This window comes from Aegilops tauschii, chromosome 6 (assembly GCF_002575655.3).
Source record: "Aegilops tauschii subsp. strangulata cultivar AL8/78 chromosome 6, Aet v6.0, whole genome shotgun sequence".
NCBI classification, from domain to species: Eukaryota; Viridiplantae; Streptophyta; class Magnoliopsida; order Poales; family Poaceae; genus Aegilops; species Aegilops tauschii.
In genome coordinates, this window is record NC_053040.3 from 353,588,031 (window position 1) to 353,602,962 (window position 14,932).

Genomic DNA, 14,932 nt, shown 5'->3' on the forward strand with positions numbered 1-14,932 from the left:
CCGTCGCCGCAGAATAACAGGGGGTGTTGGTGAGTACAGGGATGGCCTGGCCATCGGTGGGAGTAGAAGGGGGCGGTGAGGCCTCCGGTGCATCGCATCCGGCCACGAGAGGCAGGAGCACGAGGCACGACCGGCGCTGGTTTGGGCGGCTGGAGCAAGAAGACCAGAGGTTGAAGAAGCACTACGGCCGTTGGATGGACATCGTACGGTCACTGGAGCTAGAATCGTGCATATTGACGAAGTTGACAAAGCCCTCCGTCCCCGTCAACTTAGTAGGCCCACAAGTCAGCCTCCACTATACTGGGTCCCAGCTAGCAGGGGGAGTATTCATTTTTTTGTCGTAATAAGGAGGCACTTCCTTGTGTGCGAAGATATAGCTGGTGGGTCCAAGCTGTCAGCGGCGGTAACGTTTTTTCGCGAAATACAGAGGCCCTTTCGGTGGGTCCTAGATGTTAGGTGGAGGAATCATTATTTTGCGCGTAATAAGGAGGCATTTCCTTGCGTGCGGCCGTGGACCCAGCTGTCAGCCTCTCCACATACAGTCCACTTTAGATGCATGTCAGTCGTTGACCACGTTGACCCGGCCGCGCCGAGAGCACCAGGGCGGTGGACGACGGCGAGGCCTGGGAAGGGAACGACACGGAGGCAGGGAAGACTCGGCAGTTGTTTCCCACGCGGAGGGGAGTATGACTGTACGAGGGTTTACTGGTTCGTCTGCCATCGCTGGGGAATAACAGCAGGTGTGGGTGAGTAGAGGGATGGCTAGGCCAGCGCTGAGAGTATGGTGGGGCGGTGAGGCCTACGCGGCAGTACAGCCGGCCACGGGGAGGAGAGAGCAGGCAGTCCTGCCAGCGCTTGTTTGAGCGGCTGGAGCAGGAAGAGCAAAGATTGAAGAAGCACGACGGCCGTTGGATGGACATCCAATAGTCATTGCTTGTGCGTCAACCTTTTTTTAGGAAAGCCTCAAATATGTGGAAAACATCATGCAACCCATCTGCCATTATTTCTAATAATTTACAGCCCATTTGCTAATTCTTAAGGTTTTTTTGGAGCCCATATTATTTTTGTTAGCATTACAACCCATATTGTGGCCACGGTTAAAAAATTATACGAAATTTTGCATATTTCGGTGCAGTCCGAACTGTTTTTAATCCCGAAATTTCGAGTCACATTCAAACTGATTTTAAAAATAAATGTATATCAATATAAAATCCAAAAAATTGTCCACGCATAAAAATCAATGCAATTTAAAATCTCGAAATGAAAAAAAGAAATTTGAAACCAATTGCCGGTTTGATGTGTTTTAAAAATGTACAGCCCATTTCTCATTACTGATAGGCCATTTTCTCGGCCATCCAAGTGAAGCTCTCCTCGTCTTGAAAGATTTGCAGCCCAACAGGCCTGACAAAGCGACTTACTTGGCAAATCACAAAAAACTGGGTTGTGCCCGTGGACCCAGCTGTCAGCCTCTCCACTCACAATACTCTTCCGATAGAAGTTGGTCGTTGACCACATTGACCACGCCGCGCCGAGAGCACCAAGGCGGTGGACGACGGCGAGGCCTAGGAAGGGGACGCCGCGGAGCCGGGGAAGATGTGGCAGTGGATGCCCACTCGGAGAGGAGTACGAGGGTTCACTGGTTCGGCTGCGGTGTGAGGCTACCGTCGCCGCAGAATAACAGGGGGTGTGGGTGAGTAGAGGGATGGCCTGGCCAGCGGTGGGAGTAGTAGGGGGCGGTGAGGCCTCCGTGGCATCACAGCCGGCCATGGGAGGTAGGAGCACACGGCACGACCGGCGCTGGTTTGGGCGGCTGGAGCAAGAAGACCAGAGGTTGAAGAAGCACTACTGCCGTTGGATGAACATCGTACGGTAACTGGAGCTAGAATCGTTCATATTGACTAAGTTGACAAAGCCCTTCGTCCTCGTCAACTTGGTAGGCCCATAAGTCAGCCTCCCATGATGCTGGGTTCCAGCTGGCAGTGGGAGTATTCATTTTTTTGTGCGTAATAAGGAGGCACCTCCTTGCGTGCGAAGATAGCTGGTGGGTCCGACCTGTCAGCGGGGGGCACATTTTTTCGCGAAATACAGAGGCCCTTCCGGTGGGTCCCAGATGTCAGGTGGAGGAATCAAAGACTTGAGAACGCGTACAGAACAAGCTAGTGTACTAGTAAAGAGACGTTGCTGAGTTTTAGAAAAAAGAGAGACGTGCTCCTGTAGCTGGTTCGAATCCAAACCTAGACTATGACTATATATGGTGCTATGCTACTCTACAAGTAATGAAACTGACATATCCAACGCTCTCTTCTCCTCTTCTCTACTTACTCTGCCTAGCATCAGAAGCTCTGGCCGCAGCAACCATGTCCGCTGGCTGCTCGTCCACCTGCTCTTCAGCAGGCAACAACCAAATATGCGAGTCGCCACCCGTACCATCGCCTGTGGGTCTCATCACACCCCCGCCGGCACGCGCACCGCAGCCGGTTGCTCATTGCAACCCGCTGCCGTTGGTGTGGTGCCACTGCTGCAAATCACGCAGAGTCATCCGTCGCGTCTCAACCACAATCCTCAACCCTGGCCGAGTCTTCTACAAATGCCCGAATCATGGGGTAATAATATGTTTAAGTGTTGTTTTGCTACTTTCAGTTGCTGATTTTTTAATAGTTTGGTTGATGATCTTCCAATTCGATTCGTGCAGAAAAGGGAAGATTCGTGTGATTTGTATTTCTGGGAAGTTGCTAATGTGGGGGAGTGCAGCTACGCTGATTATTTGGTTAGCCGAGGAATCCCAATACCAGCAGGTTGGGGTGTTGGACAAGTAACTGAAGGAACGACAGAAGAGGAAGATGCAGAGCAGAAGGTTAAAGATGCAGTTCCTCTAATCATGGCCAAGCAACAGCTGCTGAATGGCCTTGACAGCAATGAGGAGATGAAAGAGCTTGTGAAGATAATGGGCAAAATCGATGTGCTCTGTAGGATGATCGTCTCTTTATTTGCAGTGTATGTAGCACTCGTGATGTATTCGGTGGCTATGACATGAGCACTTTGCTGAAACTAGTAATGAATGAAACCTGTGTAGCAGGCTGGGCGTAGTGTTGTGAACATCTAATGATTTCTATTAACAGAAATCAGGGTTTATCCCCTTTTGCTCATAAATAAATAAATAGCAGAGGCCCTTTTGGTAATAAATAAATAAATTAGCAGAGGACCTGTCGGGTCAGCTTTGTTCTCATTCGAAGACGTCGAGAAAATTACAGTCCAACAGCAAACTATGTCATCAAATTCAAGTTTTACAGCCAAATATGAGTACAACTAAACAACAAGTCATCATGTTTTAGTCATCATACAATCACCAAACACAAATCAGCATACATAACAAGTGATGTTCTCACAGGAAAATACTAAACAACATGTCCATCAGGTTTCAGTTGTCATAGCAAACACAATTTCACATAGTAGATAAAAAAAACGTGTTCTGACAGGCAAATACGACAAAAGCAATGTAATCATCATCCGCAGCAGCAGCGTCAACACCTTCGCCATGTGTATCAGTCTGAATCGTAATTCCCCACGGTGTCATCTTCTTCTTCGTCCTCAACGTCCTCGAACATTGGCTTCTTCTTGATCAACTCTTGTATGTCCATAGCACGACAGGCAATCTTTTCGCCGGCGTCATTGACGTGATGGTTCTCAAAGATATTAGGAACATCTGTGTTATCTTTTACATCAGGAGCAGTGTAAGCATCATCTTGTTGTGCAACTTCATTAAATGAATTCCTGTGCTCAAACCTTTTCACTACTCTCCATTCATCGCTACGTGCAAATGTGTCTTCCAAGAAAAATATCTGTGTTGCTTGATTTGCCAAAATAAAAGGCTCGTTGGTCTGGTACGCCGCCTTGACATTGATGGATTTGAAATAATCATCAGCTCTGGGTTTTGTGATCCTGGAAAACAGGTTATACCAACGACAGCACAATAGAACCACACACCGATGATCCTCGAAACTGGAGATATACTGCAACTGAACAATGTCTGTTATGTTAGCATACATTTCAGTTGTCTCTTTGTCATACGTATCCATGCTCATGATGGCACTGTTTTGTGTCTTCCTGTCTTCGTCTCGTGCAAGGGTGTTGTAGCGCACATCTCCAACAACACAAGATTCATAATGTCTTACCCAAGTATCAGGACCCATTGCTAGTGAGTAAAGGGCATCATCAACTGCCTGCCCATCCTCCCGCATCTTCTTAACTTATGGTTAGAAAATAGACAAGCTGATCATCTTATGTGCTCAATATATTAAAAAAACTGACAGTGCAATTCAAAAGCTTACATGGCTCTTGAACCATTTCGCAAATCCTGCCATAACCAGTTTGTCAATGTTTCTTGGATTTTGCGGCAGTAACTCCTTTTTGTAGATGCTGCACAACATAGTGATCGCGTCAAACATCTAAATATATAAGAATGTGCTGCAAGTTTAGTAGATTACTATGTATAAGCTACAGTACTTAGCTCTTACTTGATATAAGGTAGTATCTCAGGACAGTTATTCAACACATACCAAACCTTTTTGTCCAAATCTTTAGGTTTGTCCTCTTGTCGACTCTTCCCTGTAACTCGAACAGAATAATCGAAAACATTGAGCCTGGGATTGTGTTCATCCACGTCTTTGCTAAGCTGATCAGCTATTTCAATGTATTTTGAGCAGAATGTCAACGCTTCTGTAGCAACGTAGGCCTCTGCAATGGAACCCTCGGGTCTAGCTTCGTTCCTAACATAGCCCTTGAAAGTGCCTAGCCGCCTTTCAATAGGGTACATCCAGCCATACTATACTGGACCTCTAAGTAGTGCCTCCTCAGGTAGATGAACAACCAAATGCACCATCACATCAAAGAAGGCTGGAGGATATACTTCTCAAGGTCGCATAGGATAGTTGGTATCTTGTCTCTAAGACGCTCCAAAGCATCTATCCTGATATTTCTACTGCAGAGTTTCGTGAAGAATTGTCCCAACTCTGCAACTGCTTTGTATAAGTTAGGGCGACCCAATCCTCTAAGGATAACAGGTAAAACCCCTTGAAGTAGGACATGGCAGTCATGAGTTTTCAACCCTTGTACCTTGTCTCCATCTGCACTGACTCTCCTTTCAGGGTTGGAAGCAAATCCATGTGGGAATCTCACACGTGACAGGACCTTGCAGAATTCTTTTCTTTTTACCTTGTCCAAGACGTACACAGCTGGTGCCATATCCCGTGGTTTACCTTCATCTTGCACCTGCAAATCCTGTCTGATACCCAGGTGTGTCAAATCAATTCTAGATTTTAAGGTATCTTTCGTCTTCCCTTCAATATTAAGAAGTGTGCCGATAATGCTGTCACATATATTTTTCTCGATGTGCATCACATCAAGATTATGCCGCAGATCCAAATCATTCCAATACTCCAAGTCCTACAAAGTGGACCTGCGGGTAAACAATAATCTCTCTTCTGCCCTGCCATGCTTCGTTTTCCCGCTACCATTATCAGGATGGTTTCCTGGCGTAATATGCCTCACCTTCTCTAATTCCACTTGCAACTCATCGGCGGTGAGCCTCTTTGGCGCATCACGGTTTTCATGCTTTGCATTGAACACATGTCTTCGGTATTTTATAGGATGCGACTTGTCCTTGGCAAGGAAACGATGGTGTCCAATGTAACGGATCTTGCTAAGTATTGCGTATGACAGCGGATTCCTGTCACAGCGAACACATGCATTGTAACCATGTGTCGTTCACCCTGACATAGTGCCCAAAGCCGGATAATCATGGATGCACCAAATTATAATAGCACGCAGAAAGAAATCAGCTGGTGGGCTGCTATATAGGTCTCGAGTGAGAACACCCCTCCATAGCTGTTGAAGTTCCTCCACAAGAGGCTCCATGAACAAATCAAAATCCTTTCCAGGACTTTTTGGACCTGGGATGACCAAGGCCATCATGTAGTTTGATTCTTTGGTGTAGAGATTTGGAGGCATGTTGTAAGGGATAACAAGCACTGGCCACATGCTATATGTGGCGCTCTAGTGGCCAAATGGGTTAAATCCATCTGAAGCTAAGCCAAGTCTAATGTTTCTCGGGTCAGCAGCAAACTTTTCGCGCTTCTGATTGAAGCTTTTCCACTCACTACCATGTGATGGATGGCTCATTACATTCTGATCTCTGTACTCCTGGTTCCTAGAATGCCACAGTACATCCTCTCTTCTTTCAGCATCATGAAACAACCTCTGCGATCTTGGTGTAATTGGAAAATGTCTCAGAACATTATGAGGAATCCTCTTCACAACATCGCCATCTTTCCATCTTGATGATTTGCATTTCGGGCATTCACTTAAGTTGGCATAATCCTTCCGGAACGGAACACAATTATTCTTACAAACATGGATCATATCATATCCAATTCCAACTGCACGAAGGAAATTCTTCATTTTACTGTAGGTGTGTGGCAGCTCAGACACATCTGGGAAAGCTTTGCGGAAAGCAGCCAGCATCGCATCGACTGATTTGTTGTTCATCCGCTTAGATGTCTTCACCTGAAGAAAGGTGACCATAGCTGAGAATACTGACAGCTTATTTCCTGGGGTGACAACCACGTTGCATTGTTCCAACATGCGGGCCCACCGTTTTTCTTCTGTAGGTGAAAGTTCACGGAATGCACGAGCATTTCGTAGCATTGTTTCAATTTGGTCAAACTCACTGGCTCCGCCACCATCTCCTCCTCCCCCTCTTCCAACCGAGCATCAGGCAGATTAAGATGGTGATCTGCTGCTTCCACGTAGTCAATAAGATTGACGTTCACAGCTTCACCATGATGAACCCACCTAGTATATGTGACCGAAATCCCATACAAGTGTAGATGATTTTGCACAGTTGACTGGGGTCTTGTAACTGAATTCATACAACTGCTACACGGGTAGAGCACATCTGATTTCGAACCACCGTACTCAGCTCTGATAAAGTTCATGAAGTTTTCAACCCCCTCGACATATGCAGCAGAGAATCTTCGAGCAGAAGGTATCCAAGTCCTGTCCATCTGTTAGACATAAAAAATTTGTTCTTCTACTAGATATTACAGGAAAAACATATATGCTTTTTTATGAAGTCCAGAAGAAAATACCTAGGTCGATGGCTAAAGCTATGTCAAGATATTTGGACGAGCAGATCTAAGTAATGAAATATATGTAAAGCTAATTCAGCAAACAGATTTGGGTGCTAAATTATGGCAGGCTGTTTCAGCAGTCAATGAGGCCGAGCACACTGCCATCGAACGAAGGCCATCGCAGCAACAAAGATCGAGTATAAAACGGTGTAGAGCTATTTCACCTAACAGATTGGCTACTAGACCATGGCAATCTACGTCACAATAAATATATGGCAGGATATTTTAGCAACTAATCGGCCTTGGATGCCATCTCAGCTAAGCAGATTGAGTGCAGAACAGGGCAAGGAAGCTTCTTAAGCAGAGCATATTGACTGTAAACTACTTCGGCAAACAGTGAGATTAACAGCGTCTATCAGCTAACATTCAGCGCTACACCGACATGCACGGGGCCTCAGTCTAGAATGCGCGTACCGTGGGAGTAGCTGACCGCCGTACGTCTCCACACAAACGTCGCTAGCGGTGGCGGTGCTGACCGCCGTGCGCCTCCACAAGAATGTCGCCAGCGGTGGCGGCGCGGCTAGAGGACGACAGAGCGAGAGGATCGCTGTGCGTCCCCTCGATGAACGGCGGTGCCGACGTATCGGCGTGGCAGGGAGGGCGGCTTTGGTGGAGCGAATGGAGTGGAGGGGGCGGGGGAGGGGGCAGGGGGGTTTGAGGAATATTATTGGCTAGTTGGCCGAAGGGCGGTTGAATCTAGAAATTGGGGGGAATTTTTGGGTGGGGGTAGGATTTTCGCGCGGTGGGCGGGGGGGGGGGGGTTGGCGCATGGTCGGTTTCTCCAAGTGCAGTCCCACGTGTCAGTGAAGAGGCAAGCCAAAGCGCGTTCCGTTTGCGTGAGCCGTGTGCAGGACCGAACGTATGTGGGGTGCAATGCGACCGCGACAGGGGTGCTCTGAGTGTACCGCCTTTTTTCCTTTTAAACTAGGTGCTTCTCCCCCTCAAAAAAAACTTGTTGCTTCGCGCGATCCATCAATACTACTACTAGTAATCCGGTAACCCCGACTAAAACGGCGCGGCCGGGTCTTTTCCCGCGCGATATGCTGGGAGGTTGGCTTAGTTGGGTTTTTTTAGGACGAGTAATGCTTCACCTATGTAGTCCCAGTTACGTAATTAACATAATGTGAAACGTGTGAGCTGTTGATTGTAGATTGGGGGGGGGGGGGAGGGGCCCACCACCATGAAAATCAGGGGAGGAGAGAGAGGCAATTTACGTTAACCCTTTCGTAGGTTCCCGTAGATGTAGAAAAATGTGAAATGCGTGAATGTGCATTTGCAGATAAGGCCTTCCCTCGTTCATCCTTTTCTCCCACAAGATCTTGATCTTCCGTGCAACGCACGTGCATCTTGCTAGTACTCCTACAATATACTATATTATTGTGAAAGTTCATATACACTGGCCGAGATTAATGCAAACACGGCAGATTTTCATTACATTTTGAACTTTTATAGGACAGAAAAATAAAAGAAACCCGACCCTGAACCTATTCTACGGCGGCGACCGATGTCCTCCATCTGCGATCTCCATGTACGGGGGCGGGGTTCAAGACCCATGAAGTGAAGGTGTGGTCTCCGACGAGGAAAAGTAGAACACGGGAGACGGACGGCCAGTTGGCACACCATGCCCTGCCGCCTCCCATGCCCTACTCATCCTCGGAGGAGTCCCCGACCTCGGCGGTGCCGGACGTTGGACGGCGGCAAGTAGGACGCATGGCTGACGGTGCTCCCGTCGTCGGCCGCTAGCATGGGCACCGCTTGTGCGGCGACTTGAGAGAGGGCGGCGACCTCGAGCTCGATCCCTGAAGCCAAGCGTCCTGGTGCGTCATTAAGTCGCCGGAGTTGGTTCCTCGGGCACCGAGCCTCTTAACGACGACATACGGACGGACGACATGAATGCGGGCAGCTGGCGCCGGCTGGGAACGCACCGCGTGACGGTGCGAGGGACGAGGGGTTTTGGTGTGCCAGGGTAGTCAGCTGCGGTCGTGGCAACGTTGGAGATGCCCTTTGCTCACATGCGATCGACGCATGTCATTGAAAAAGCAAGACGACCCGGCATGGTCTCAGGTCCTGAGGATGCAGTTGGCCGCGCTACACCACTCCGCGGACGTGTCCCAGCGCCCCGTGCATCCTCGACGAGCCGGGTGTTGGGGTGTGTTTGGATTGTGACCAAAGTGCACCTTACCAAAATTTTGGTCATGACCCATAGATTGGTCTTTGTTTGGATGGTTGCCATTTTTTTTGAGGTTTTGGTCATGACCCAAAAATGGATGGTTGCCATTTTTTTGGCATGCCAATGAACTCTAGCCAACTCTAGCTCATTTTTCTTGTCGATGTCGGCCAAATCATGGGCAACCAAAACCTCAACCAAAATTTTGGCTACCCAATGCTTTGATGGGGCAACGTTGGGCACAAACCAAACATACTGTTGGTCGTGCCACAGCACTAACGCCACCCTCGGCACACTGAAACCGACCGTGTCTAGCAACGATGAGCGCGTCGCTCACCGCGGTCACCATGTCCAGAGGCGGTGCTGGAGATGCGCCACGTTGTTGGCCCGCACGACCCACATGAACGGTTGCCGGTGGCGAGGACGTCGTGGGCCAGCTCCTCCATTGGACTAGTTTGCGCTACGTCGTCCCGACAGGTGTGCCCCACATGTCGGTTTCCCTGTTTTCCCGGCCATATTCAAGCGTCGGTGCTCCGCATTGCGCATTAGGCCTTTCACTATGTAGGCCAAGCGAGACACCTTATTGTTTATTTGAGCCGTTCAAGTATAATCATGTGGCGTTTGCTTATTTCTCATTCCTCTCCAACCCTCTTCTCCATTGATCATGTCGCCCTCCGGTCGAGTCCATCCACCCGCATGCCTCATTTGAACATTCCGCCGAGTATCATTCGCATGTGGGCCTAGACCATGCTTGTATTCCCAATGTTTATTTGTAATTTGTCCGACATGCATACAAACAAACGGTTCATTTGAAGTTTCACTTTGCCTCCACTTCGTGTCGCTTCGCGTCTTAGTTTTGACATCCCATTCGGTTCATGCCCGACACATGTTGACGAGATCGATTGATGTTTAGAGATCAATTGCGTGTCGTGCAAGGAGATAAAGGTTTGGTCTGTTTCTATGATAGAAATGACCCGTGGGGGGGGGTCTGTGTGGATCAGAGGGAGTATATTGTACGTTCATAAGCGAAACGAACGTATTGTACCCACCCTAGTCCTCTTTCAATCGATCTCCAGACCCCGAGATGAAATCGAGAGAGAACGAGTGGGGGCATGTGTGATACCTAAGGCGGATTCAAAATTTTGAACCGGTGATCATAGCATCCGCAAATCATATATAAAGGGTATTCAACGTTTGTTTCGTTTTTGAACGTACAATATACTCCCTCCTATCCTTTCTAGTTTACATATAAGTTTTATGTGTAGTCAAAGTATCTCTACTTTGATAAAAAGTATCAACATTCAACAACGCCCAATCAATATTGTTAGATTCGTACGTACTCCAAGATTTGTACTCGAGATGGTTTCCAATTTGTTTTCAACCACGTGAATGTGCTTGTTCTCGCGCATGCTCTTCCTACTAGGATTTCACCACGTATAGCCAGTCCAATAGTAACTTTTTTAAGCTCCCTGTCCAATAGTATTAGTGTAGTACTAACAACATCTGTACTAGAGTATGCAGTGCTCATAGTTGTACTCCCTCCTTCCATTTATATAGGGCCTATGTGGAGGAGAGAGATGTGAAAAAGTATGGGTAGTGAGCTCTCATGCAAGAGCCTAGCTATATACGCATTCCTAGTTAAATATGTACAATAAATATGAAGAAAGAGATGGAAAAAAGTACTAATACAATAGCCAACCTTATAAAAAAATTTCCGGGAAATATCCAACCTTATAGCCCACACTACTGTATGAGTGCATATAATAGATGATGGCTATAGATGACATGGCAGTTCCTTATAGCCATCGACTGGCTATATTATTAACCATGCTCTAATGCGTTTTTCAAAACCGCATTTGACTATTGACAAGATTAATAGTACATGAGATGTATAATGTGAAAATTATATCATTGGAAGCTACTTTCACATACGTATCCCTGCCTTACCCTCCCTTTCGGTCACTTACTGTCGGACCTCATGCTTGCTAGGCCCCGCATGTCAGTTACTCAATGGATTCGGCCACGTCAGGGGATCCTCATCCGTAGTATACTCCCTCTGTTTTTATTTACTCCGCATAAAATGACGCGGGCGGGGGAGGGGGAGGGACGTCGGTTTGCTCTCAATTCCGGTCCCACAAGTGAGCGAAAACGCAAGACGAAGCGCGTTCCATTCGGTGAGCGACATGGAGGGTCCAGCGTGCCGGGCTGCAACGCGAACGCGACAAGAGCGATGTACAGTCAAAACCAATTGACCGGTCGTCACCGGAACCACTATTCACACCAGAACCTTCGCTGCTCGGCCTACGCCAGCCACTGCCCAAAAACCACACCTAATCTCCAGCCCCTTCCCCCACCTTTCGATCCCCTAGCCCACATCAAGCGTCCCCTAGTTCGCCGGAAAGCCATGGTGCGCCACAAGATCACGTACTACAAGATGGTGACGCCGGAGCGCCGCGCAGAAATCGCGGCGGCGGTCGGCACCAGAGACCTCCATTCCCAAGCTTGCTTTGCGGCGGGCCAATCCCCGAGTTCTCTGGAGCCAAGCTACGAGGAGGAGGAAGCCGATCCAATGTTCATGGCGGAGGTCGCGGCGCAGAAGGCCCCCGATGGGTATGAGACGATGGACGTCGACTTCGTGCCGGCGTCTGAGTCCCCCATGGTGCAGGCGGACCAGCGGTTCAACCTGGCGATACTAAAGGAGGACCGGGAGGCAGAGGCTCAACTCGACGCGGAGCGCGCATGCCGCTGCCATCGAGGCTCTCCTGCAGGCGAAACCGGATGTCGTGGAGGTGAACCGGGAGGAGGAGGCTCAACTTGAGGCGGAGCGCGCGGATGCCGCTGCCATCGAGGCCCTCCTGCAGGCGGAATCGGACGTCCTGGACTTGTACCGGGCGACATAGGCTCAACTCGATGCGGAGCACGCGGATGCCGCTCTCATCGAGGCCCTCCTGCAGGCGGAACCGGACGTCCTGGACTTGAACCGGGCGGCGGAGGCTCGACTCGACGCGGAGCGCGCGGATGCCGCTGCCATCGAGGCCCTCCTGCAGGCGAAACCGGACGTCCTCGACTTGAACTGGACGGTGCTCTCGTCCGTGCAGAGCGCCCGCACGCTCCGCGTGAACGAGTAGCTGGAGGCCGAGGACAACCACGGTGCGGAGACACACGTCGGCAGCTACGGCTGGTTCGCGCCGGCAGCCAAAGACGACGAGGCCATCTCGTTCCGCGAGCAGTGATAGTTTTTCTTTATGTTGTTGTTTTTATGGATCTTTTGCTGTGTAAAAACATATATTATTATGCAAGTCGCCTGAATTGGGTCAGTCTACCATTTTAGGCGGTTGGATGAATATCCTACGTCTCCTAACCCTTCTTGCTCACCTCTTCTTCTTCCCCAACAGAACACCGCACGGGCCGTACGGATACTCCCCAACATGCGGTTGGATAAACATACTATATGAACGAAAATTATGTGTCAGTGGTAGGATGGCTGAGTTTGGTTTGTTCACATGCGACAGCACGTGTCAGTGAGGGTGCGTTCCCTTGGTTGGGTTTTCGGCGTGCAGGAGCGACTGTGCATGTGAGGGTGCGGTGCAACCGCGGCGTGCAGGAGCGACCGTGTGAGGGTGCGGTGCGACCGCGACAGCCGTGCGCAAGTGTACCTCCTTTTCATTTTGAAAATTTTAGGCAAGCTTGGCAAAAATGTGTGGCGAAGTATGGCAATGCAAGGCCTAGACCCAAATAGGATAAGTACGTAGTACTACGTACTAGGAGTACTAGTGTTAAAAAAGAAAGGCGGGGTTTTCCTTCGCGGGATTAATCGATACAAATCCTCGTTTCACGTGTCAATTAATGCGTATTTTTTTCTCCAAAGCCCAAAGAGCTAACTATCTCACTCCTCATCGCTTGATTAATGCAGCGCCATGCAAACCAACCTTCTCACTTCCGCACACATGCAGGGGATATTAATGTCCTTGGTTGCTAGTACGAGGCAAACCCCATCAATTTTGCCTCGATTAGTGTTAGTGGCCTTTTGGAAATTGTAATTTTGATATACTGGCCTTGTGTACAAAAAAATGGAGTTAGTAACTATATTTGACTTCCTTCCCCATTGCGGTGACGTCGACGATATCTCGAACGTTGTGGTTTGGCGAAGTGCGTTCGACGGAGAACACCAATGAGGGAGACCACGGTAAGTCGCTCGCAGGTGCCGCCTGCAAGCCGAGACAACCGCCTTATTTGCATCCAGGAAGTCCGTTGAACCAAAGGACGCGTAAATGTACTAGTACTACTCGTACACAATAGCGTCGTCCGTCCAACTTAGTGCGGTGAGATGGTTTCTCGAAGAAGACGATGGAGAAGCGGAGTCAGTGACGAGTGAAATGATGGTTGCTTCGTCCGTGCTTTGTGATTTGACGCCTCACTGCTTTGTGATTTGTGATAGAAGGGATAGGGGAGTAGACTCTGTCCTCTATACTATACATGCGTCCAAGCACGGAAGAAAGAGGAGAGACGTTGCATTTTTCTATTCCTTCAATCAATCAATCAGGGTGCTTCGGTTCCATCCTTTTGGCTTTGGCAACACCGTCCACAATGGTTCCCACGATGCCAAAAGCTATTTTCACATTTGGCTACACATTGTGGATGCCCTTAACCGTACCACTTGGTTTTGCTCCTGTGTGCTATCTATACAAATCTCAGTTATATTGATCTAAAAAATTATAGAATCAAGATTAGTAAAAAGGAGGTGATTTTGCCGCGCGGATGGCGTGGGAGGTTTCTTATTTTTAGAGGACGTTGTCCTGGCGGTTTGCTAACATGCGGTCCCACGTGTCAGTGCTTTACCAAGCCGATCCGCTTCCCACATGAGGCAGAACAACGGCAGAAGCAACACGTGGTTACCTTGAAGAAGATGAGGGAGAAGCGGATTCAGCAACGAGTGAAATGATGGTTGCTTCGTCCCTCCAACTTCTTTTTTAGCATTATTACTTTGTCCCTCCAACTTAACTGCGGGAAAGGTGCAGCTTTGTGATTTGATGCCTCATTGCTCATTACTACGCCGGCGCCATGACTGGGTGCTTCACCCCGGCTGCTCTGCACTGTATTCTGGTATGGCACGTGGACCCGGTAGCTTGATGCCCCACATGTCGGCGAAAGGGACTAGAAGATTTATGAAAGCGAGCGCTCCACTCTTACGACGGAGGAGTACATGACACGACGGCCCAGTGAACTGTCACTTGTACTGTATATAGTACTATAGTTTTGCTGTTTCGCACGATCCATCGATAGAAACCCGATTAAGCAGGAAAGGGCGGGATTTTTCCCGCGCGGTATATGATACTGGCCATACATTTCAAAGGCAATTTTAATGTATGCAAACTGAATAATTAAGTAACAATATGATATCTAGTAAAACTAAAAACACATATGATTTATTGTGTTAGAGTGTAGTAGTAGTGCTGTATTGCATAGTTGTTAGATGTAACATGCGAGAACGTGTAGAGATGTAGTTTTGGAGGGCCTGCAGAGAGAAAAGCGTAATACGTTCACTGAACTTCAGAATAAGCTGATTACGGTCAATATA